This window comes from Balaenoptera musculus, chromosome 2 (assembly GCF_009873245.2).
Source record: "Balaenoptera musculus isolate JJ_BM4_2016_0621 chromosome 2, mBalMus1.pri.v3, whole genome shotgun sequence".
Lineage (NCBI taxonomy): Eukaryota > Metazoa > Chordata > Mammalia > Artiodactyla > Balaenopteridae > Balaenoptera > Balaenoptera musculus.
The window spans coordinates 143539683-143563239 of NC_045786.1; the positions used below are offsets into that span (position 1 = coordinate 143539683).

General features: G+C 46.5%; 1 protein-coding gene across 5 annotated transcripts in view; it reads left to right on the top strand.

Moving 5' to 3' along the window:
• Positions 1-473: 473 nt before the first annotated feature.
• Positions 474-23557, top strand: part of SUSD6 (sushi domain containing 6) — a 91607-nt gene continuing 68523 nt past the window's right edge. For 2 of the 5 annotated variants that reach the window (XM_036841624.1, XM_036841625.1), the window contains exon 1: positions 474-749. The gene's annotated coding sequence lies outside the window, so the exon portion shown is untranslated. Of the gene's footprint in view, positions 750-862; positions 1142-13298; positions 13427-13492; positions 13512-23557 lie in introns of those variants that run through there. The other 3 variants (XM_036841627.1, XM_036841626.1, XM_036841628.1) reach the window with 3 other exon arrangements.

Below are 23557 nucleotides of genomic sequence, written 5' to 3' on the forward strand. Positions count from 1 at the left end.
TGGGTAGGCTTTGCAACATAGTTTGAGGAATACCGCTTCACAGGGAGAAGTACCGCTTAGCGACAGGCCTGGCGAGGGATTCCTGAGCTAAGGAGGCAACAGGAATGAAAGCGCCTTGTCGACCGGAGAGCAAACCAATTCTTTGCAAATAACAGTAATCCAAATAATAATACAATAATAATAGTAAAAGAACTGGAGAGTGCAGCGCAAAGGCACCGCAGTCTGAATCTGTACAACCGCCCAATCCACTCTAGCAGCGCTGGCGTGACGGTCCCTTTAAGGACACCCCCCGCCCACCCTGTCTCGCCTCCCGCGGGGCGTGCGGGCCGACGGGCGGCGCGTGCGTGCTGCCAGCCGTCGACCGGCGGGGCTTCCCAGCGGGGCGGTCGCGGCGGCGCGACGCCGGCGCTGGTTGCGTGCGCGCCTGGCCCCGCCTCTCGCCCTCCCCTTCCCCTCCCCCTCCGCGGGCCTCCCCCTCCCGCGCTGTACAGCTGGGCCGGTGACGCGCGTACTGCTGCCGTTGCCTCTGCTACGGCCGCCGCGTTCCATTCTCCTCAGCCGGCGACATCCTCGTCCCCTGCCTCCAGCCTCCTCCTCCCGCAGCGCCGGCCAGCGCCAGCCAGACAAGGGCACTCGGGGTCTCGCCTAGACCCAAGAGGGCTGCGGGCGCGCGCAGGCGGCGGAGCGGATCCCGGCGCCGCGGACGCTGCGAGCGTCCGCCTCCCGGAGGTCGCCGCGCCGTTCCCCGGGTGAGTTGTCATCGCGGCCGGGGGCCGGTGGGGCCGGGCATTGTGTCACTGGCGCCCTCGGCCGGCTGTCAGGGGTGCAGGACCGGCGCACCGCCCTGGAGGGACGCTGGGGAGCCCGGACGGCCGCCCCGCGTCGGCTGCTCTCCGCGCTTCCTGCGCCGGCCCGGCTGTCACCCCGACGCCCGGCGGCGAGCCCGGTGCCGGCGTGGGCCGGGAGGGCGGCGGGGGGGAGCTGTGCCGAGGCCGGGAGGAATACCGGCCGGCCGGCTTGCGGCCGGGAGCTTGGTGGCCGGGATCGAGGCGCGCCGCCCGGGCCTCGCCGGGCGTGCGGGGTCGCGCTCCGACCCGGAATTCAGGGTGGAGACCACATTTTGCAGGTCGCTGGAGAAGAGGTAGTTACAGGCTGGCTGTCTTTATTACTGTTACTGTTTTCCCGTCAAGCCAACTAAAGCTGCGGGTCCTGCGCTGGGGCAGGGTTGGCTTAGCGATGGTGGACTTCCGAGGGCACCTTGGAGCCCGGGTGTGCGAGCACCGGAGCTTTCTGGAGCCCCCGCGCCTCGTCTGGTCTTTAATCTCAAAAACTTTTCTTAGTATCCGGGCTGAGACGCACCGAAACCACTTCCTGTTTATGTATGTAGACTTTCTTTATTCACTTCTGGTTTTTAGAGACAAATACTGGTGTCGGTCTGACCCTCCCACAGGGTTGTGACTGTGGGGTTGCTGAAGTGGGAGGTTACCTGTAAGGAGGTCAGGAGAGGGAGGTGGTTTTGGGGACCGTAAGACCCAGGAGAAAAGAGGCGTCGAGAACAAGTCTCCAGCTGGTTCGAGGGAAGTTCAGCAGTGAGGCCTGTTGCTGCTGTTCCCATAGAATGTCCCCTGGTGGCAGGCGGCTCGCTGGGCTTTACTGCTCTTGCTAACTGGGCTTGTGTGTGCTCTGTACAGAGGTGCAGTGAAACTACCCAGTTCAATTAAACCGTAGGTATTTTACACCCTTTCTACGTCTGCAGAGGTGACAAGAGTGTCTTTCCATCCTTTACACTGGTTAATTCACTTCTGTTCTTTTCATTGCTCTGATTTAAAAAATATGTATGAATGGGGTGAATGCATACATACACCTTTTCTGTTTTGGGAATTCCACACCCAAATTGTCACCATCTAGTGGAGGCTAGTAGAGACATGTGCTTGGCATTGAGTTTTGAATTTTCTGGGCTTTCCATTTTTAGCTAGATGAATATTCAACCAGAAATGAAAATTTTCAGAGTTTTGGGGAGGGGGAGTACATCTACCTTCTCCTCAGTAGAGGAGATATTTAATAATGAAAAAATAATAGCAATAACAGGGGAAAGTTCTTGAGGAGTTACTGTGAACTGAGTTTTGTGCCAAGAACTTTACTTTCTTGATCTCATTTAATAAACAACAAACTTTTGTGGTAGATTTTGTCATTATTCTCATTTTTTCAGATGAGAGTAAAGCCAAACAAGTAACTTGCCCAAGGTCACAAAGGTATCTCATAGTAGAGCCCTCACCCTGAACTACTAGATTATACTGTTAATTTCTAGTTTGCTTACCATTTGGTAAAATTGAAACTGGAGTCTTTCTAGACTCTTTCCAAAGCACTACTTCCTCAGGCTTTCTCAGATCATGCGCATCCTTATTTCTTTCTCCAAGGTACACATTTATGGTATATTTGCATAACATTCGTGTGTTCATTCATTCATTTTTTTAATTTAGTACTCACAAGTATTTGTGATACAGAATATATGCCGGGCACTGTGCTAGGTATTGGGGTTACTGCAGTGAATAAGACAGAACCCTGCCATTTCTTACGGAGTTCATGGTTTTTAAGTCTATTTATTTTGGCTTATGTTGTTAATTTTCATTGGTGGCCATTTGCTGCTTAAGGAAGTCCTGACCAGTGCGTTAAATAGAGAACAGTACTGATACCACTCCTGATAAATAGAACTCCCTGTCCACAGGGTGGTCTTTTGCATACTGTAGTAGAAATGGCATAGGAAACCAAACCTTACCTACAGCTAGACGGGGACAGGTCCCTGAGTGCTCAGCGTAGGACATGCCTCTCCTCTGGCCTGCAGTGCTTAAACCCGGAGAGCAAACCCATTGTCATATGGCAGTTCAACTTATTTGCTGAGGCTTGCCTTCTCAAAGCCCAGCATGTGGGCAGATAGAAAGAAGAGGAAGAAAGGTAGAATGAGGTGTTACAGATGCAGGCTGGCAGATGAAGAGACCTCAGCACTTTGTCTGGCTTCCTGGCAGGTCTCCATTATGTGGTGACTGAACTTGTGCTCTTATGTAATGGTGCGTCTCCTGGCAAGGGATTTCCTCCCTTGCCGTTCCCAGGGCAGCAATTCGTATAGCTACCCTCCCCCTCCATACACACACATATGCACCGTCCAAAGGGAATAATTTATCTGGCTTCTTAAAAGTAAGAACTTATTTCAACTTTATTGCTACTCAGCATTGTTTCACTTCCTCCATGCTTTTCCATCCTCCAGAAAAAAACTTGCCTTATGTTTTAAATCTTTCCTAGTACTCTCTTTCCGCATTCTTAGCTCTTCTGATAGCCAGGTAACTACTGGTATCTGTCTGTGGGCTCAGAGAATTACAGTATTTTTTTAAAAATTAGTGAGCCACGTAATCTTCCTCATTTCCGTACCAAAACAAGTGGACTGGGGAGAATGTCTTTAGCAGAGCCTCTTGCAGGCAGAGAAGGAAGGCCAGAGAGCACATGTGCTTGTCTTCCCCTCTAGTTCCCCATTTACTCGGACGATTCACCGAGAGACAGCAGCAGGGATGTGATGCCTGCTTACAGGCCTGAAATGCCTACTTGGAGGCCTGAATGTCTGCAGACCCACTAGGCCCAGTTGTGTAATTGCCATGCATGAAGCGTTTTACTGAGCTCCTAAATTTGACATGTGATCTCCTAGTGAAAGGTGCCGAGCAGGATTCATTTTCCCTCTTTCATCCACCTAGACAGTAGGGAAGTCTTGTGGAGGGCATTCCCTCAAGCAGTAGGAGAAAGATGGGAAGGAACAAGGAGAGGAAGAAGCCCAGTGTCTTTTTTTTTTTTTAACTTTGAAAGCAAATATTGCTGTGGTGCAGACTTGAGTGTTGAGGATTAGGACACCTGCTTGTATGATAATAGAGACTCTTTCCCCTGGTTTCTCCTCAAGATGGCTTCAGTCTAGGAGCCACCCACATATCCCACCGTGGTGAGGCTTCACTTAATGGGAATGGTTTTTAAAAAATTAGTATTTTTAAGTTATGTTGCCACATTGCAGGAAACTTGGAAACTAGAGCAGTGAGAAATGATACCTGTAATGTGGTAGGGCTGTTTCCCCATTGGTGGGAATGAAGGATGCAGCTCAGGGTTGGGTCTGGGGGGATGTGTGTGATGAGTATTTGAAGCTGCTAACAGCTGTGGATCTGAGACTAATGACAGTTTCAGGACAGCATGGGGGTGACCGTCCTTGAGCATCAAGATGTGTTCACTCCTGCCCCAGCTAGGATTCAAGGCAGCAGCCGTTGTTCCCTTAGATGGCTGTAAGTTCCAGTATATCCGTGTGAAACCTTTATCTGAAAAAGTAGAGGTACTGGGGAAAGAGGCACCTCTTACAAGGGTTAGGTTTTAGTGGCAGAGCCTGTCGGGCACCTGTGGATGTTTCCTTTTTCTTATGCTCACCTGTGTCTGTGATGCTGTGCTTTTTCTTTCCCTTTTAGTTCTTTGGCCTAGAAACCAGCAGGATTCCTCTATTTGCTCTCTCATCCTCTGGTTCTTACCTGAGTGTGGAAGTCTCCACTCTGTTGGTAGGCCTCTCGGTGGTGCCGAGTTGGGTCACTTCAGCTGTGAAAGGCCACCTGTGCTGCTGTCAGGGCTAGAGGACAGCTGAGTCTCCGTGAAGAGACTCACGGAGCAGAAAATGCAATAGCAGAAAATGCAGCGACTGTGGTGAGAACTGAACGGGTTTCACAGACTCTCGTGTTGCCTGTGATGTATTCTCCCTCCCTGGCTCTTATATCTCGAAAAAGGAAAATAGCCACACTTGAAGCATCTGAAGCCGCGTGCCAAGAATTCATGCAGTACTCCAGAGACAGGATATTATTGAAGCATTTTTCTCAAGCAGAAACAGATGTAACTCCCTGTTTACTGTCGCCAGTGTTAGTGGATCCTTAAAATTACCTGATAGCAGTGTGCCATTAAATGTACTCTCCCCTCCCATACACACGTACCATTATTATTATTATTTTTTTGGCAGAGCCCCGTTGCTTGATTTGGGGACAGGTAGCCTGGGATTCCTGATGATAGTAATAGGTTCTCAGTGGGTTTGCAGATGGCAGAGGTGGTGACTGACAATTCTTTATTACTCAGAAGAGGATCTTCTGTGGTGAAAGATTAAATGACTCAGGATTCTTTCCTCCTGTAGTTGGAGATTGGACACAAAACCTCAGAGAACAGACACAAATAGGGGCTTTTTCCCAGCTTCCCCTTTCTTTCTCTCCTTTTTTAAGGAGGGGGAAAGTCTGATCTTTCCAAATCCAGCCTCCTGCCAGCAGTGACTTGCTTCACCCACAGAAGTTTAAGAACAGAACATGAGTTGCCCTGTGTGTAGACTCTCCTTGCTGAAATTTTGGCTAGACTAGGCTTTGGTTTCTGACAAAGCCAGGAAAATGAAACTAGCTTCTGGGAATAGCAGAGGAGGAGTGTTTACCCCATTCTTCCTTCTTTGAGTTGTTCTTAGTTGATCTCAGTAAACTAAGTGGATGGAAGTTTAAAAAAGGGAACTTGAAAAAGAGAACAAGGTGGTTTTGCTTATTTTGCGTTTTAAGTTGTAGTCAAGGCAAACTGAGGGAGGACTGAGGGGTTTTTTTTGTTTTTAATCGTGAATACACTGGGACAAGATTACGGAAAGTTTGAAAAATAGAGGGGGGGAACCACTATGATTCTACCATCCTAACACAAACATTTCCATGTATTCTACTTTTTCTTTTAGTTGGTAGTCCTTGTAACATTCACTTTTGTATTTCGTTTTTTTTTTCATTTAACATTATAGAATAAATATTTTCCTGTAATAACACATAGCCTTTATAATTATTTTTAGTGGCTTTATAAAATTCCATCAAATAGATCAGCTGTGATTTAAATACCCTCTCTCATACATCTAGATTATTTCTAAGTTTGCTCAAGGAGATTTTTTTTTTTGGAGGGGTGATTTTATTTTCTCATATGACATTTTTTAAAAACAGCTTTAAGACAATTTATATATCATAAAGGTCATCCATTTAAAGTGTACAGGCAGTGGATTTTAGTATATTTACAGAGTTGTCCAACGATCACCATAATCTTATCTAATCTAATCTTAGAACATTTTCATCACCCCCAAAAGAAACTCCATTAGTAGTCAGTCCCTATTCCTCTATAATCCCTCTAGCCCAGGGGCACCACTCATCCGCTCTCTATAGTTTACCTATTTGGACATTTCATTTGAATAGAATCATACAATATGCGGTCTTTAATGATTGGCTTCTTTAACTTAGCATGATGTTGCTGAGGTTTATCCATGTTGCAGCATATATCGCTACTTCATTCTGCTTTATTGCTGAACAATCTGTGGTTTAGATATACTACCGTATTTTGTTTATCCATTCATCAGCTGATCATTTGGGTTGTTTGTGTTTTTTGGTTATTATGGATAATGCCGCCGTGAACCCATGGGTTTCATGTAGACATATGTTTTCATTTCTCAGGGAGATATCTTAAAAGCTGCATCCATATTTCTACTTTGGAGTTAACGTTCTACTTGGTTATGTAGTTTGTTTGGGCAAGAACAGTATAGCGAAATCTCTTGGTCCTGTGGTGTTGAGGGTATTGCCCTGAATTAAGAAAAGGTGCTACATACACATATACATATATATACGTGTATATATGTATATATATACGTGTATTTATATACGTATATATACATGTATATATATACACGTGTGTGTGGGTGTGGGTGTGTGTGTATATATATATATATATATATATATATATATATATATATTGTTTAAGAGGTTTGAACTCTCCAGTAGCATTGTTTCCAAATCTTTGGTGCAGAACTTTAAACAGTAGTGAGAGTTGACAGATGCATTAGTGCCTAAATTCAGTGCACATGTACTGCTGCTTTAAAAAAAGGGGGGGGGGGTGGTTTCAGCATGAAGCCTCAGTTGTAAATTGCATCATTGTGTCTTTTGGAGAGAGTGTTACCGTGAACCCCACAGAGCCTTCCTTATCAATGTAATTTATAGTTCTCAGAAGTTTTCCCTTTCCTTATGAAAAATTCCATGCGAGGGTTCTGTGCACCTGCTTGGAGGCTGCTGCTAGACTGGGGAGTGGCATGCTTGCTGAATAGAGAGCCAGCCCGTGAGCGGGGGAGGGAGAGGGGCTGTGAGCGTGGTTTAAACGCAGGCCTGAGAAGGAATGTTATTTAGAATGGCTCTTACGGGCTCTTACTGGTGGACCTTAGTTGCACCCGAGGTTTAAAATATAGATCAGGCCAGACACAAAGAGGAACAGATGGTGCTGCTGGGAGTGTCATTTCCTCTACAGATTAATCTACCCCTGGGTGGTTTTACATCATAGCAGCCTCAGTACTGAAATAGTGCAGTGCCTTCTTTCACTCTTGTTCTAATTGGAATTCCTAGCATTCGTGACCAATAGCTGGTCTTGCTTTTCCTGCTCCTAGATCCCTCCCAGAAGCTCTTGAAAGTGTGCATGTGTAGGCCACTTAAGGGTCAGAGGGTCAAGATAGTTCTACCTCGGAAACACATGGGACACAGGGCACATGCCCTTTGTCCAACAAGCCAGACAAAAACTAGGAAGTTGAATCATCTTCCCCTGTACCTGTTTCAGGTTCCTTCACCTGGAGCCAAGTCCAAGGACCAGTTTTTCCAGAAAGTTCCCTCGTGTGTGTGTGTAAATGTGTATGAATGCAGCCATAACTTCCCTGCCACTGTTCACTGCCAAAAGTTTTAGATTTGGAGTGGGCTCTACCTGTTAATACAAATTCTGTTCCCAAGTACTAGGAGTCTCAAAAGGCTGAGTGAGGAGACAGGACTCTTATCTGAAGATTTGAATGCTTGACTGTAGTATCCAGATGTTACCAAAACTTATTGCACAACAAGCCAAGCATGTGACCAGAGAGAGCTCATGAAATGCTAGAGTTGGGAGGATGGGACTCCGAGGATGGTCTCATTTTACAGCCTCACTTTATAGAATAGAAAAATGGGAAATGGTTGCTCAGAGCTCATTTTCCTGAGTGATGACAGGGCCAGGGGAGAAGCCAGGGCTGCAGATTCCTAGTCTGGTACTTTTTCTATCCCAGTGTGATCAACTTCTCTTCTCTGGGCCTGTTCCAGGAAAGGGGATTGGAGCCCAGAAGGGTATGTGGTTCATATCGTTAGGAACAAACTCCTATCCCTTCTGTGATTGTGGTTTTGAGTCTGATAGTGAAATTACAAAAGGGAATGAGTCTTTAAATTCAGTTCTTAAGAACTGTTCTTAAAATGGGAGTTGTGCTTAGGCTGGGCCTGCTTAACTCTTTTATCTCTGTACTGTGCTTCCTTACAATTTAGAAAACACCACCTGACTCCAGGCCAATGGGATGTGGTTCCTGAGTCATTTTCCCGTTTGGGTCTCGCTCACCCAGGTGGGACAGTGGCAGGTAGGTGCTGGTGGCATCCTAGATGTAGTAGGACTGCCCAGTATTTGAGAAGATGCTGTCTAGGACGGCTGATGGCCCCTCCCTCGTAGCAGACTGAAACCCTTCACAACTGTGGTTCTGATATCCTCAGGTTTATTTTATGTGGGTCAGCCACCTGTCCAAATGCAGTGTGAACACACGTCCCTAACTGTGTCTCTAACCAGCCAGGAAGGAAATAGACTTCTCGGGTTGAGATGTCATATATGCTAGCTCTCTCCATCCCAGAAAGCCAGTGAGTAGTTTGGTGTTCAGTGGGTGTTGTTCTTTCAATTGGCATGCTCAGGACATTTTTAGAGAATTAACAAATGGTATGTTGGCTGGTGCACACTTTTATCAATCCTTGATTCTCATCCACTCCCAGGTAGACACTCTGCCATGGGAAGGCCATCTACCTCCTTGTTTCAGTCCTGTGGGAATTTTGCTTGTTACACAGCAGGATGGCAAGAAAAACAGGCTCTGGGTTTCATAAGATTTCATTGGTCCATCTTATTTTCCCCTTTACATGCACCTTCAAGTTCTCATAATTTGTGAGCTGAAAATCTGGTTGGGCTGTGATGTCAGGCTGGTGGGAGGTGGGTAGAGGGTTGCTGCAGAAACCAAGAGGAAGGAAGGAAGTCAAGTCATTTGTGTGGCAGGTATTTAGTGAATGCCCGTGGTGGTTAAGTGCTAGGTATGCAGTTGTGAACCAGAACAAAATGTACACAGCACTTGCCCTCCAGAAGTTAACAGTCTGGGGGAGTACCCGCGGCTTATTTAATTTGACAGTAGCGTTGGAGGGATCTGTTGTGTAAAGCAGGCTTTCAGCTTGGCTACGCTGAAGGAGTGGCTCTGGGTTCTTCGGGGACATTTGTGCTCCAAACCAGCAACCACCCTGGAAGGGAGGAGGACTTGAAAAATACCCTTGGAGAATTCCTCCTGGCCTCCCTAGCAAGAGAGCAAATTGCCTTTCTCTGTGGAGCAAGCTCGGTCTAGGAGTTTGGAGTTTGGTCTGGTGTGAGGATTCCGGTTTTCCAGCTTTACTTAACTAACCAGTTTTTAATGTGGGAATGTTTTCTGACCCTGAAGTATTTTTTTTTTTTTTTAGTTTAGAGAGAAAAGCGGGTGTGAATTCAACAGTGAGAAATTGGGAGAAGGGAAATAGGTAGGATCAGTGGTGTGAATTCCTTAGGGAATCCTTTTTTCTCCATTTCTTTCAAGCCTCAATTTTAAATATGTTAATTTGCGTCTCTTCCTGATATATCTGGCTTTATAACTTGCTGGGGGCAGTAAAGGACCTAGTACACTACTGGCACAAATAAGGGTCCCAATAAATGCACATCCCCGTATGTTTTACCTCTGTGGGTAAGCCATCTCCATGTAGGCTCAGGTTCTAGGCTGAGACTGGAAGTTCCCTGAGGTCAGTGACTGTCTTGTCCACTTCTTTATACTCAGCTTCTGGATTAATTGACTGGTTGAGAAGGATTGACCAGGTATAGAGGATTAAAGTAAAAAGGGTGAGAGGGCAAGGTGACCTTGAGGCCATAAGCCTTGATGACAAGGAATGTAAGAGTGGTATTATTGATGAAATTCTAAAAAGAAACATTTGGGGGGAGGCTTGGTTTGAGTGAAAAACAAATATAAACAAGGTGATAAAAAGCTGTTAACATTCACCAAGTTTACTCTGACTGGTGGCAGGAAAAGAAGACAGCTCAGGAACCATGGAGGTGGGAGGAGGAGAAGGAAAGAGAGGGTATTGGCTGTTGTCCAAAATGTTTTAGCAAGGCCAGTCAAAAACAATCTATAGGACCCCTTACGAATTTTGATCCGAGACCAGAGATTCACCCCTTCTAATTTTCAAGTGCAGGTCTTTGTTTCTGGAAAACTCTGTCATTCTTTTAAAAGCCTCAGGAGGCATCAGTCATACCCTAAAGCCAATTTACATGTGTGCATCTACTGGTTTGGCCTTTTTTACATATATATATATGTTATCCACTGTGACTCTGGCTGCAGGCCAGGAAGTGGTTAACACAGGATGGCTTGTTTCTGTTTGTTCTCCACAACTGAGCTCTTCTGGGGGCGGTTCTTTTGCTCCTGGAATTACAAAATATAATTGTGTGGGTCATCTCATTTGAAGGTCTGTGAATGCTTTTGAAAAATCACATCTTTGAAAGAAGGGCTGCTCTCTGCAAATGCTGACTGTTTTTCTTGGGATGTGTGCGACAGTGAATGAACAGATTCCAGAGCCTTTGGTGTTGGTAAAACTTTCTGTGGATGGTAACAAGTAGATGTTTGTTAAGCAGTGCATCTGAACTAATTTATTAATTGAACAAGTATCGGATGCTCTTTCCTATATAATCATCTCCCCACAGGGATTCTTTGCAGCACAGTATAACCAAGATTTTGAATTGTTCTCCAGTGTTTTGGTTAATCTTTTCCCCTCATAGATGTCAAACCCCTTGAGGAGGGAAGGGGTGGTTTAAGTTTCTTCTTCATTTACTTATGTAGGTTGGGCATTCATATTAATAGCAATAAAGATTTATTTATTTTATAAAGTGCTTTCACATAAGAAATCAGATAATTACTGTGAGGAAGGTTTCAGTCCCATTTTACAAATGGGAAAGCCAAGGCCTTTGGTAACCAATGGACATTTAGCGTCCACTGTGCTTGTAAATAGGGATGCTGAGTCAGCCAGGGCTGAGGTTGAATCAAACATTGGTATCCTGCTGGGAAATAGGAAAGCTCTTGGAATTGCAGACTTGATAAATTTTAACTTGTGTGTGAAAAGCAATGTAACAACCCCTTGCCTCGTCCCTACCCCCATCTCAACATAGGTACTCTAAAGGTCGGTGTGTTTTTGTGTACTGATGGGACAGAGATGTGAAAGTGTGTGTAATTAGAAAGGGCAAATTTCATCTCCTAACTAAGGAAAAAGCATTGCCATATAGTCAGAGAAGGTTTTTACTTTTATTTTTTGGAGGAGCAGGGAGGCCACAGGGGCAAAACCCTGGTATCTAGAAACCCATGCAGTTTTCAGGTTATTAGAGGTCCGTTTGGGGGTGAGCCAGAGCAGAAAGTCTAAGTTCCTCGGGTTCTAAGGGCTCTGTGTTGGCGATTCTAAGTCCCTCGGGTTCTAAGGGCTCTGTGTTGGCGATTCTAAGTCCCTCGGGTTCTAAGGGCTCTGTGTTGGCGATTTTGAGGGCTCTGCAGTCTGTATCAGCATCGTTGCAGTCTTGTTCTGTCTTTCTGCAGGTGAGTTCTGACTCTAGGCGCCAACTGCGGGTCCAGGCCTTCCTGAGATGCCCCCCGCAGCTGTTTCCAAAGGCGGACTGTCTTCGCTTCAGTACTCCTAAGGGCTCCTGAAGAGTGTCCTTTCTTGCTGACAGGGGGATCCAAGGTCTCCTGTAGGCCTGGCTTGACCTCCTCTTCCCCATTGTCCTGCCCTTACTTTCAGAGGCAGAAGGTGAGCCTGTCTGGGCAGTGAGGAGGTTGGAGGTGAAGGTCCTGCCTCATCAGGACAGCTTAGATTTGAAAAACATAAAGCAGTGCCAATGTTCCTGGGGCAGGGTGTGCTCGGACAGCCTGTCTGCTGTTTCCATTTGGTTGGGAAAGTGGAGAAGTGAGACTGGCTGTGGGCCAGGCAGAGCTTCCCCCTTTCCTATGGTGAATGAAAATGGACGATTGTTTCGAGGAGTGGGTACTGAGTGGGAGGCAGCGGAGGAGAGCGGGCCTTGGGACCAGACTCGCCCTGCTTCCCATCTCAGCTCAGCCACTTCGCAGCTGTATGACCTTGAGCAAATTTAACCTCTCAGACGCTCAGTTTTATCGCTTGTAAAATGGAGATGATAATATTACCACTACCTATCTCTAGAGGGGTAGACCTACCAGAATATTAATGATTACCTGGGGTGGGAATTCTGGGGTGATAAAGGGTAACAGGAAACTATAACTTATTAAACTTTCTTTTTGTTTCATTTGAATTTTCACTGTTGGCATGTATAACTTAAATAATTAAAATTATGTTGAAATGTAACCCCTCATGGGGTTGTTATGAAAATCAAATAAAATGGGATAGTTAAAACACTAGGTTCAGTGTCTGACAAGTAAAAGATACTCATGGCAGTTTATTTGGGGAAGAAGTGGTATTAATTAGTATTTGACCCTTGCTTTTTGTAGTGTTAGATTTTCTGTCTGGCTTGTGTACTTTGGATAAGTTTCTTTGTTAAGCCCCAGTTCTTAAACTGAAAATGAGGGTTAACATCAGTATCTACTACATAGGGGGGTTTGGAGGAGACATGGAAAGCAACTAGCCTGGTACCTGGCTCATAGTAAGTGCTCAGTAAATATTATCTGTTGTTGGCTATTATCCTCTCAGTTACCCTGGAAGTGAGGTGGGAGTGATGCCCACTTTAAAGTTACAGAATGTGAGGCACGGAGTAGTTTAGGACAAGTGTGCTGTCCTAAGGCCAAGGGCTGAGTTAGCAGCAGAAGTGGTGACGCTGATGCTTATGCTTGTGCGGCCTGTCGGCCAAGGTGGCAACCCAGGGAGGTCTCACCGATGAGCAGACGCGAAGCACCGGCCAGGTGCTGGGTGTGAAACATGCTGCTGGTCTGGACAGCGGGGATTATCGAGGGTCAGTTTTTCCGAGAAGGGGAGAGGCCAGTTTAGGGCCACATCCTTCCTCTACTTTCTAAGGCAGATGGACCGCATCCAGATTGACAAAAGGGAGGGGCTTGTTTCCTCTTGCTTTTCTTTCACATCCTCCTGGCTTGTCAGGTGGTGGACTCCTGACCACTGCCCTTGTTGTGGGTTCAGTTTTCTCAGCTCCTCCGGTCTGGCCTTCTCTGTTAAACTGCCCTGCTGCTGGAGTCCACGCCGACAGCCTCCCAGCCCTCCTCCTTCTGCCCTGGAGGGCCGGCACAAGGACGCTCAGCTTCTGTGGGGTAGGCCTGTTTCCACACCACTTTGGTACTGCCGGTGGCTTCCTCCCTGCTCCTCAGCTAGCTGCCTGTCTGTGCGGCTGAATGGGTGAGTTGAAGCCACACTTGGTGGGAAATCAGTTTGGAGCTTCGCTGTGGGCTCCTGTTCTGTGTATTCACATTTTGAGAGGAAAAAACGCTGAGTGATTTCTGCCCAGCATTGTTTTCAGAGAGTGAGAGATTCTCATCCCCAAACCCAGTTGTGAGGCCAGAGCTGATTATGCCTCAGTTTCTCACCTTGGGTTTGTACTGCCTGCTTCTCACCCTTGCCTTCTCAGTTCTCTCTTTACCACATTTGCCTTGCTGTGTCTTCACAGGGGTCATGAAATACCAAAAATTGGTGAACAATACAGGCAGTACAGTGTTTAAAGTTCCACCAACCCAGGTTTGCTTAGTGGACTAGAAGAGGGCGTGTGCCTATTTGAATATTTATTTATTTATTTGGCTGCGTCGGGTCTTAGTTGTGGCACGCAGGATCTTTGTTGTGGCATGTGAGATCTTTCGTTGCGGCGTGTGGGCTTCTGTCTAGTTGTGGTGAGCAGACTCCAGAGTGCGCAGGCTCAGTAGTTGCAGCACGTGGGCTCTCTGTTTGTGGCGTGCGGGCTCCGAGTGCATGGGCTCAGTAGTTGCAGCAGGTGGGCTTAGTTGCCCCACGGCATGTGTCCCTGACCAGGGATCGAATCCGCGTCCCCTGCGTTGGAAGGCGGATTGTTAACTACTGGACCACCAGGGAAGTCCCAGGGGTGTGCATATTTGTACAGACTCTTGCACATGATAGTTTTTATCCTGTTTTCATGTGTTTCAAATACACCTTTTTCCATTTGTGTTTAGTGGTGGCTGGTGAACCTTGTAGTCCATTTTTCTTTGGGGTATATCGTTGCTGTAGGTGTTGGGTTCACATTTTATGCTTAATTCCCCATCAGGATCTGAAGAATAGGCCTGCTGTTGAGGCACCACAAACCAAGTCATTGCACCTCGAGACAAGTCTGCTCTGACTCCCAGGCTGCTTTCTTTTCCTTATTTATGGTGGCCTGAAGACCTCCATGAAGTGCATCAAAGTGTTTCCTGTTGGCTTGACAAAAGGCAGGTACTTGGAGGAGCTTAAAGACCTCGTGGAGGGGACCCTCTTACTCTTAGCTAATTGAAAAATAAGACTCTTCAGTGGAGAAGCTGCCCTCCCACCTGGCTTATGAAAGCCCCTCTGAAACACAAGTTGTTCCTGCTGTTTGTCATGTTTCTGTAGTATTTATCGGGTTTTTGGAGACAGACTTGCTTAAATTAATTCTGGTTATAAGGGTGATGCCTGGAAGTTTTGGAGGAGGTACTTACAAAAGAGTCAAGCTCTGGGCTTATTTCAGGTCTAATCATGAGCTAGCAGGAGCAGCCTTAGGGCTCCAGGGAGGGAGGAATGGCACACTGCCTTGGAGCTGTCATTGAGGATGCCACCTTTTGGGAACCAAACTGTAGGCAGTTCCTGGCCTGTGTGAAGTTGTGCCTGGGGCTTATCAGAAATGAACCAGATGGTGTTTCTAGCAAAACTGGCAGATGTTCTTGCTGTCAGAATTGATTTAAAATTTTTACATGTAAATGTGGAATTACGGGAATTTTCCTTTTGGGGTTTTTAGTTGCATGTGGAAATGCTACCCTTACCTTACAGAGGCCTTTATTTATCTCCTGCTTCTGGCCACAAGTGACTCTCAACTCCGTGTCCTCCCATCCCCTCTGGTTACTTTTCTCATTAAATGGGTCATTTGTGGTGGGGAGATAGAAGGTGACCAGTCCTCTCTTTAGTGTAATTTGAAGGTTGCTGATGGGACCATGTGCCCAGAATGTGCCTGCTACACAGATAACATCGGGGACTAAAATGTTCATCATTTGAGTCACTCCTTTGAGTTGAGACCTTTGGATGTAGCAGGTGTGATACCTAGAAAGAGTGACTGTATCAGGGTCACAGAGCCCAGGAAAGAAGGAAGAAGAAAAATCCTGTGGGGAGTGGGACAAGGCAGGAAGTATTGAGTGCCCGCTCTGTGCCAGGCCCTGTGCTAGGTGTTGTACCTAGGAGGGCCTGTCTCCACTTCATGGATCAGAAAACCAAGCTCTAAAAAGTTAAGTACTGTAAGTAACTGTGTGGAGCCTGAACCAAGGTTGGAGGGATTCCAAAGCCTGTGTTGTTTTCATGGCAGATAAAATGCGCGTGTATTAGGAAGTTGTTGGGGTGGAGGATGAGGTGGTGAGGGAGACAGAAAACAAATGCCTGGAGAGCAGAGGACAGGGTCAGGTGGGGAGCTGCTGTGGAGGGTGCTGGGAAGTGAATGGTGCTGGGTGAAGGATGTGGAAAGGAGAGGTTGCTTAGCAAAGTGATCTGAAGTGGAAAAAAAGAAGAAAAAAAGGGGTTATGGTTTCACTTTGAGGGGGTGTACCATTGGATGATGGCAGCTCTTCCCTGAAGGAAGTGCCGTGGAGTGTGTTTGGGGCTTGGAGGGCCAGATAGACTCTGTCTTTCGGCCGGTGGCAGTTGGGCCCTACAGGAAGCCTTTTAATCCCTGGTGTTTATAGACTGGCCTGTACTCTACTCAAAAGCAACTCCCACTTCAGCTAGTGAAGGCAGCATTATTCGCCTTTGAAACACCGCATTTACGGATCCCCGTTTGGCCCGGCAGGAGGGGCTGGGTAATGCCGTGTTATATTATCCTGACTCCCTGCTGCCTCAGAGGTTGTGCAGGGACAGTTCTGCCATTTCCCTCTAAGTGACCTCTGGCTGCTTCCTCTCCTGCAGCTGCTCCTTTTTCTCTCGGGGATGAGGTGGGGGTCAGGACTAGGAAATTAGCCCTCTTGTCTCTGTGTTCAGGGTAGCCAGGAAGTCCCCAGAACAGGGACTCTGATTTGTTCCCCTGCTCCTTGCCTTAAGGCTGGGGTTGCTCTGTTTATAACACAGCTCGCCCTTGCTGTAAACCTTCAGTGCAGTTCAGCCTTGATTTACTGACGCCTGCTGGCATGTGTGTGGGGAGTGGTATCCAAAGATGACGGAGGTGGGTCTCTGACCCAGTGACTGGGACTAATGAGCAAACAGCTCATGAGTAACAGGCCAGGTCAGTTCCTTTTCCTCATAGCAGGAAGCATCCATAAACTTTAAGTCCTGTCTCACGTAAATGGTTATTGTGAGGGCTGATTGTAGTAATAATGAATTGAGACTGCTTCAAAAATATAAGACTCTAGATTCATTCAAAACTTTCTTAATATTGCAAGGTGGAGTCATAATAAAAGATAACACGTATTGAGTGCTTTCTGTGTGCCAGGCGTTGTTCCAAGTGATTTATATATATTAGTTTGTTTAATCTTCACAGCAACTTCAGAGTAGGTTGCTTATATTATACCCATTTTTACAGTTGTGAGAACTGATGCCAAAAGAGGATAAAAAACACTTTCTAGGATGGCACAGCTGGTAAGTAGCAGCAGAAGCAGACAATCTGAAGTCTTGGCTGGACTGTGTGGCCTCTGTGAAGACCCTGAGGAAATCAGAGAATAGAGGGGGCCCCACCTCAGGGGGAGGCAGCAGCCAGGACTTAACCCTCAGAGACCAGAAAGGATCAGGGAAAGGTCACTGGCGCCCAAGAAAGCATTAGCATTTCTGTACAACTTAATCAAATTACCAAAACCGTTTCCGAACTTGGAGCCATCTTTCTTGGATAGTAATGCAATTGACATAGATAATTTAAGCCGAAGAGGAAGGACAAAATTGGTGAGCTCACATATGTGGATGGACACTTACTAACTCTGACTAAAACACAGAGAGGCAAAACCTTAAAGCGAGTGCATCTTTATTCAATTTACAAATGAGTGCAAAGCCCTAGGCAACAAGCTTTGTGTTGGGACTGCGAAAAATCACACATTTAAAAAAAAATAACTCTTCCCCACTCAGCCTTTTGGTGTTGAAGTTTCTATTAAGCAGTTAAGAATCCGCCTGCCAATGCAGGGGACACGGGTTCAAGCCCTGGTCCGGAGAGATTCCCACATGCCGCAGAGCAACTAAGCCCACGTGCCACAACTACTGAGCCTGCGCTCTAGAGCCCGTGAGCCACAACTGCTGAAGCCCGTGTGCCACAACTGCTGACGCCTGTGCGCCTAGCGCCCGTGCTCTGCAACAAGAGAAGCCATCACAATGAGAAGCCCGTGCACCACAACGAAGAGTAGCCCCCGCTCACCACAGCTAGAGAAAGCCCATGCGCAGCAACGAAGACCCAACGCAGCCAAAAAAATAAATAAATCCAAAAAAAAAAAAAAAAGTTTCCTAGAATACCCCAAAATAGTGTTTCTCAATGTGTGCTTTAGAATCACCTGATCCACACTATACCTGAGGAATCCTTCCCTTGTTGGGGCCCTAGAGTTGGTCTGCATGTTAAAATACTTCCCTCTGCTTAGGTTCTGAAGTAGAGCTGGGAAGCCAAGTCCAAGCCCACTCAAGAGGGTGCAGAGCTGCAAGCAGCAGTATGAACAATCTTCAAAGCTTCCTGTTTTCTTTTTCTAGTGAATGGAAGTTTTGCCTCTTATTCCATAATATATCCAGGATAATTTTAATATTTAAAATGAATTACATTATCTAACATGGAATTGATTTGAACCTCTAGCAAGATTATATGCTTTGGGGTCAGACTGCTTAGTTTGTAACCTTGCTATCTCTGTGACCTTGGACAAGTTATTTAACCACTGTCCAGAAATGGAGATAGTAGTAGTACCTACCTTTTAAGGTTCTTGTGAAGATTAAATCACATATTAGATGGAAAATGCTTAGATTCCTGTGCAGTGATTAGGCAGTCAGGTTCCAGGTAATAATAACCATGTTGTTATTATTGTTGTTATTTTTATTATCCTGAGGTTTCATGTTACTGGGAGTATGACCACCCCAGTTACAGAGTAGAGTCCTGCAGGGTAACAAAACGTCCCTCTCCCACTGACACAGCCAAGCCACCGGCTTATGAAAGGCCTTTTGCCAACCATAGGAAGCCTAAACCAAGCACTGGGAAAAAGCTTTGTGATAACATATTCTCAGCATCCCAGTTTTAGTTCTCCGAGCCGCTGTGTGAAGGGTGTGGGTGACTGTTCTCAGGCAGTCAGGATATGTCACAGGTGGGAGGGAAGCACTTGTTTAGAAAATGTCAGAGAATCCACCAAGTTGTTTTAACCAATAACTGTTCTTCATTCAGTCTGCACTCGTTTTTTCCTCTTATTCTTGTTTAATGATTAGGAAAGAGGGCTAAGTTGCACTTTCCCTTTGTAATGGTACACATGTCAAATTCATTTCCGCCATCAACTTACTTGTTTTCAAAAAATTTAAGAAACCACAAGTTCTACTTGTTTCTTGAAGAAAGAATAGGAAATACAGGTTACTTGCAATCATGGAGGGAGAAAATCAGCTGTGATTTTTCCTTCCAGAGGTCACCACTGTTCACCTGTTATTGTGCTGCTTTTGTCTAGGATGATCAGGGATGGCAGTGGCTGGCAGGGTGTCAGGGTTCTGAGGAGGGGCCACCTTTTTGGGAGCCAAGCTGGCCCTCCTGTGGCTCAGAGCCTTACACTGGGCAGCTCTACTTTGGGATGAGCACTTGGCCAGTCCTCAAGTGTCGTCTCCCCTAGAGAGCAGTTACTGTGGAAGGCCAGCTACTTGTTTCCATGGATTCTGTGTACTCAAGTGTTCTGGGCCTGCTGCATGCTGATTCTGCCCTCCTGACTGTGTGCTCATTTTTCACGTAGCCAGGTGGGGTGGGATCTTGGGCCTCTTTTCTCTGTAGGAACTGGTACTGGCTCTCAGGGTTGATACTTTTCCATCTCTTGCCTCTGCCTTGCTAAATGTCGCTGGGGAGGCTCTGTCTAGGAGGAAAACTCACTGGGTAAGGAGAACACTGCCTCAAGGCTTTTAAAATGTAGTGCTTCCTCCCCCTTTTCTCCTCTTCCCGGAATAAGAGCTTCCAGTAAAACTTTAGGGCAGGACTATTGAGATGTATTTATTACTGTTGTGATGGACAAAGGAATTGTCAACTCCTCATCGATCTCCTTTACCCCCTTGCAAATGGGAATTACAGGAAATCACAACTAGCATAAAGAACTGTGTGTGGATGGGTAGGATGGAGTGTGTAACCCTCATTCCCAGAAACGGGCAGAATGGTGGAGCCGACTGACCTTAGCATTAGGCGGTCAGTGGGCCAAAGCATGGGCTGAAGATATGTCACCATCTGGGAACTGAAATCCGAGTCATCCTGCTCTCGGACTTTGTGTCATCGTGACTCCCCTCTTATGAGCCCCTCCTGTCTAGTCAGTAACCAGCTCCTGCCAGTTCTTTCTTCTGTAGGTTTCTGTCACCACCACTCTGGCCCAGACCTTATCATCCTGTCTGGCCTCCCAGGCTACTTAGGGCTCTCTTGCCAGGTTCATGTCCGGTTAACATTGTTCTTATCTCAAGTGAGACTAGGTAAGAGAATGCAGCCCTGTGTGTGGGAGGTCATATTACCATCCCTTCCCATGGTGGCGGTGCTCCTTGAGGGTGAGGACCGAGTATTCTGGTGCCTCTCACATAGTAGGCCTTTAGTAAATGCCCGTTGAATTGGATTAGGTCATGTTTCCTGCTCGAGAACATTCATTGGCTCCCCACTACCTACTGATCCAAAGCTGAATTTCTCTGCCTGTTTTTCATAGCTGTACAATCTGGCCTTATCGTAAGTATTCGGTTGAATACTTAATACTTTGTGGAATAACCAGAGTCTGCTATGTGATAGATACCAGGAAAACCGTAAGAATTGTCCCTTGCCCTGAAGGATCTCAGATGGATTTTTTTTTTCTGTTCTTCCCTGATTGTTGACTTCTTTCCCCACCCCTACCTTCCTAATTTATCATGCTTACTTAAGCCTTCCAGCCCCAGAAATTCTCTCTATCTCCATACTTACTCAGCACTCAAGGCTTTCAGATCAGATCTCCCTTCCTTCCTTTTTACGGCCCTCTTTAATTGTCTTGGTTCAGATCCATTTCTGTGTCTTTTTTTTTCTCCCATTATTCTGTCCATAACTGTCAAGTAGTTGCTGTTCTTCCTTATTTTCTAAAATTCATACCTTACGATTTAGTGGTTGTGTTTTTTGTTTTTTTTTTTTGGCCGCACTGCGCAGCATGTGGGATCTTAGTTCCCAGACCAGGGATCGAACCCATGCCCTCTGCAGTGGAAGTGTGGAGTCTTAACCACTGGGCCACCAGGAAAGTCCCGACTTAGTGTTTTATTGTACCCACATAGACTACTGAAATAGGTACTCTTGCCTTACTGTGTGCCTTGATTGTTTGCTGTCAGTGTAGGCAGCTTCTCCAGCTCCACTGAAAGTTCCTGGTGGGCCGGGGCCTGTGCTTTCTGTACATTTTGCAAGCTTTATATAGAGGACCGTCAGGAAATGATGATTCACGGAGTGGACGAAGGTGAAAGGTGATCTGACAGTGCTTGGGAGTGGGGTTCCTAGCAGGATTTTGGATGGCCTGGAGCAGAGCATGGGCTGGAGGCTGGAAGACCATCAAGGAATTTTAGGGCTCTGGAGACCTGAGAGAAAATGGAAAGGTCAGAAAGAGTCAGGCTTGTCCCCCAGGCGCTTGCCTCACTCTGACATTCTCTTGAAAACCCGGTTCACATGGAAAATGTGTTCATCCTAGAAGTTGGCCAGTGTTCTTGGGGAATTGTGGTGAGGCCAGATGCACGTGTGACGAATCCTCTCAAAAGGAGGGTGTGAAAGGTGCTACAGGGAAGCTTGTAGCTTAAGTGAACAGACCATTAGGGGCAACGGTGAGCAGACATGATTTGATTTATTTGTATTAATGGCGTTTGTATTGATTCCTCTGGGAAGTTTAGGGATTTAAATATATTCTGTAAATATGTTTTTTACTTTGCTTTGTCACTGATGGGGCTTATGGCTTATGTTGCATTTTTCCTTCTAATAATAGAATCTTGCATGAAATTAAAAGCAGTGTCTTCCTCTTCTGAGTTGGGCAGAATTATAAGTGTAGCACTGACTCCCTGCCTTCCTTCCCCCCCCCCCACCCGCCCCTTTATTTCTCAGATCCAACTAGGACTGTGAAAACAGGTTAGTAACATTTATGGGCTGGGACCAGTTTCAGCCAGCTAAATTCCCTGTAATCCAGTCTAAATCTGAGAGGCACACCTAAACTTCCTGGAATTCTAGGTAGGAAGTGTGGTTACGGAGGCAAAGCCATTTAATTGTAGCTTGTATGAAAATAAAACCAGCTTGAATTCTCTTCTCAAAAACTTTCTCTGAAACGCTTCTTTAGATCTTTTATTTTTGGCAAATGGGTTTTGGGGTGGCAGCCTCATTACTTGTGATGGAGAGGTATAATAAGCCAGTGGGTGATTTCCCAGAATCCTGAGCCTTTGAAAACTGCTATTCCTTTTGGAAAGTAATAAGTGCAGAAGCCAGGCTGCGCGTCTCAGATTTATACCCTCTTCCCATTCTCTCTCCACTAGTAAACACTGTGGCTTCAGTCTACCTAAAAACATAATGGCTTAAATTTGTTTAAATGTTTGCAGCAGTTTGGTAATGAAGTTTAGCCCTTTAATGATTATGATGATGATGATAGCAGTAGACAGTAGCAGGTAGACTGAGTTGTGAACTGCTACTTTTAAGGTTCCCAGGAAGAAAATCACTACCTCACTTTACATGTCAAGGTCTTAGTGTTGAGTAGAGGAGGCGGCATCATGGAGTGTAGGGAAATCATCTGCCCAAAGGTTACCCTTTAGACAAGTACTTTGAAGGAAGTTGTGTTTTTCTGTTTGGAATGGGCTGTGTTGCTTCTTCTGAGAAGCCTTTTTACAGTAGTATAATGGTTCCTCTGGAACTCCTAGCAGGGTTCTTCGTCTGCCCTCTCCTGTGTTTACAGCTGCTTTTTCTCCCTAGGGGAGCAGTCGTCTGTTTTAAAGCGCGAAGAGAGAAGACCAGAAGTTCTCTCAGACAGTGAGGTTTGGAAGTCAGAACTGCATTTGCCTTTCAGGAGGGCAGGTTCTAAAGGGGTGTGGTTTGGGCAGAAGTAAAGGAAGTAGTGTCCCCATTCCCTACCCTTACTGCACACCCCACGCCCCTCTACCCAGAGCTTCCTTGTGGCGGCTGTGAAGGAGTTTGGGGTACAAGGTGCCCATTATGGCCCTTTGTTGTACTGGACCAAACGTTGCTTTTCAGCTCCTGAGTAAGTCAGTTTTTCTGGCAGGCTACTTTCTGGCCCTGAATACCCATGTCCAGGGTCCTGGGCTGGTGTTAGCCCTAAAGGCCAGGACGAGCCTATGGTGATAGCACTGGAGTGTAGGGTCAGAAGCAGCATCTGAGGGCGTTTAGGGCAGGAAAGATTTCTGATCATTAGGATGCTTTCATTATACCAGTGCTTCAGGGCCTTGAAGCTGGCGTTTGCCAGGCATCTAGATGAGGTTAGTAAATCAACTTAACCTCAATGCTCCTTAGCCTCTTTCCACCCAGCTTTTACCAGATAGCTGGTTGTGGACGTGCATCTTTGTTTTATAAGAAGAGGAATTCTGCTTTGCAGTTGCATAACTGTGCCTTCTATTTAGGTTCTGTAGAGGGTTACATTTGAAAAGCTCATGAGTGTTCTTCCACTGCGCGCGCACACTGATCCAGAGTGGGCTGGAGGCTGGGGGACCTTTATGGAGCAAATGCTGTTGAAGGTGGATGCTGAGGTGACAGTAAGGGCAGCTGGTGTGCCGAAGCTCCAGGGGCCTGGCTCCCTGGCTGATGGCCCATCCCCCAGGGCTAGGTCAACTGAGAGGGCTTCGGCTTCCCTGAAATGACTGCTGCTTATAGCTGGGTTAGTGTGACCAGCCAGAGGAGAGGGTGGGTTTCCTGGGGAAGAGGGTGGGAGGGTCTTAATTAAGCCAGTCTGGTTTGGCAGTAACTCGGACTCGCCTCCGTTTCTGTGTTGGCTGATAATTCCCTTCAGCTCTCAGAACAGCCCTTTTTCGTTTCCAAACACACACACACACAGACACACAGACACACACACACACACACACACTTCTTGGAGACTAATGCTGCTGGACTTCCTAATCTGGCA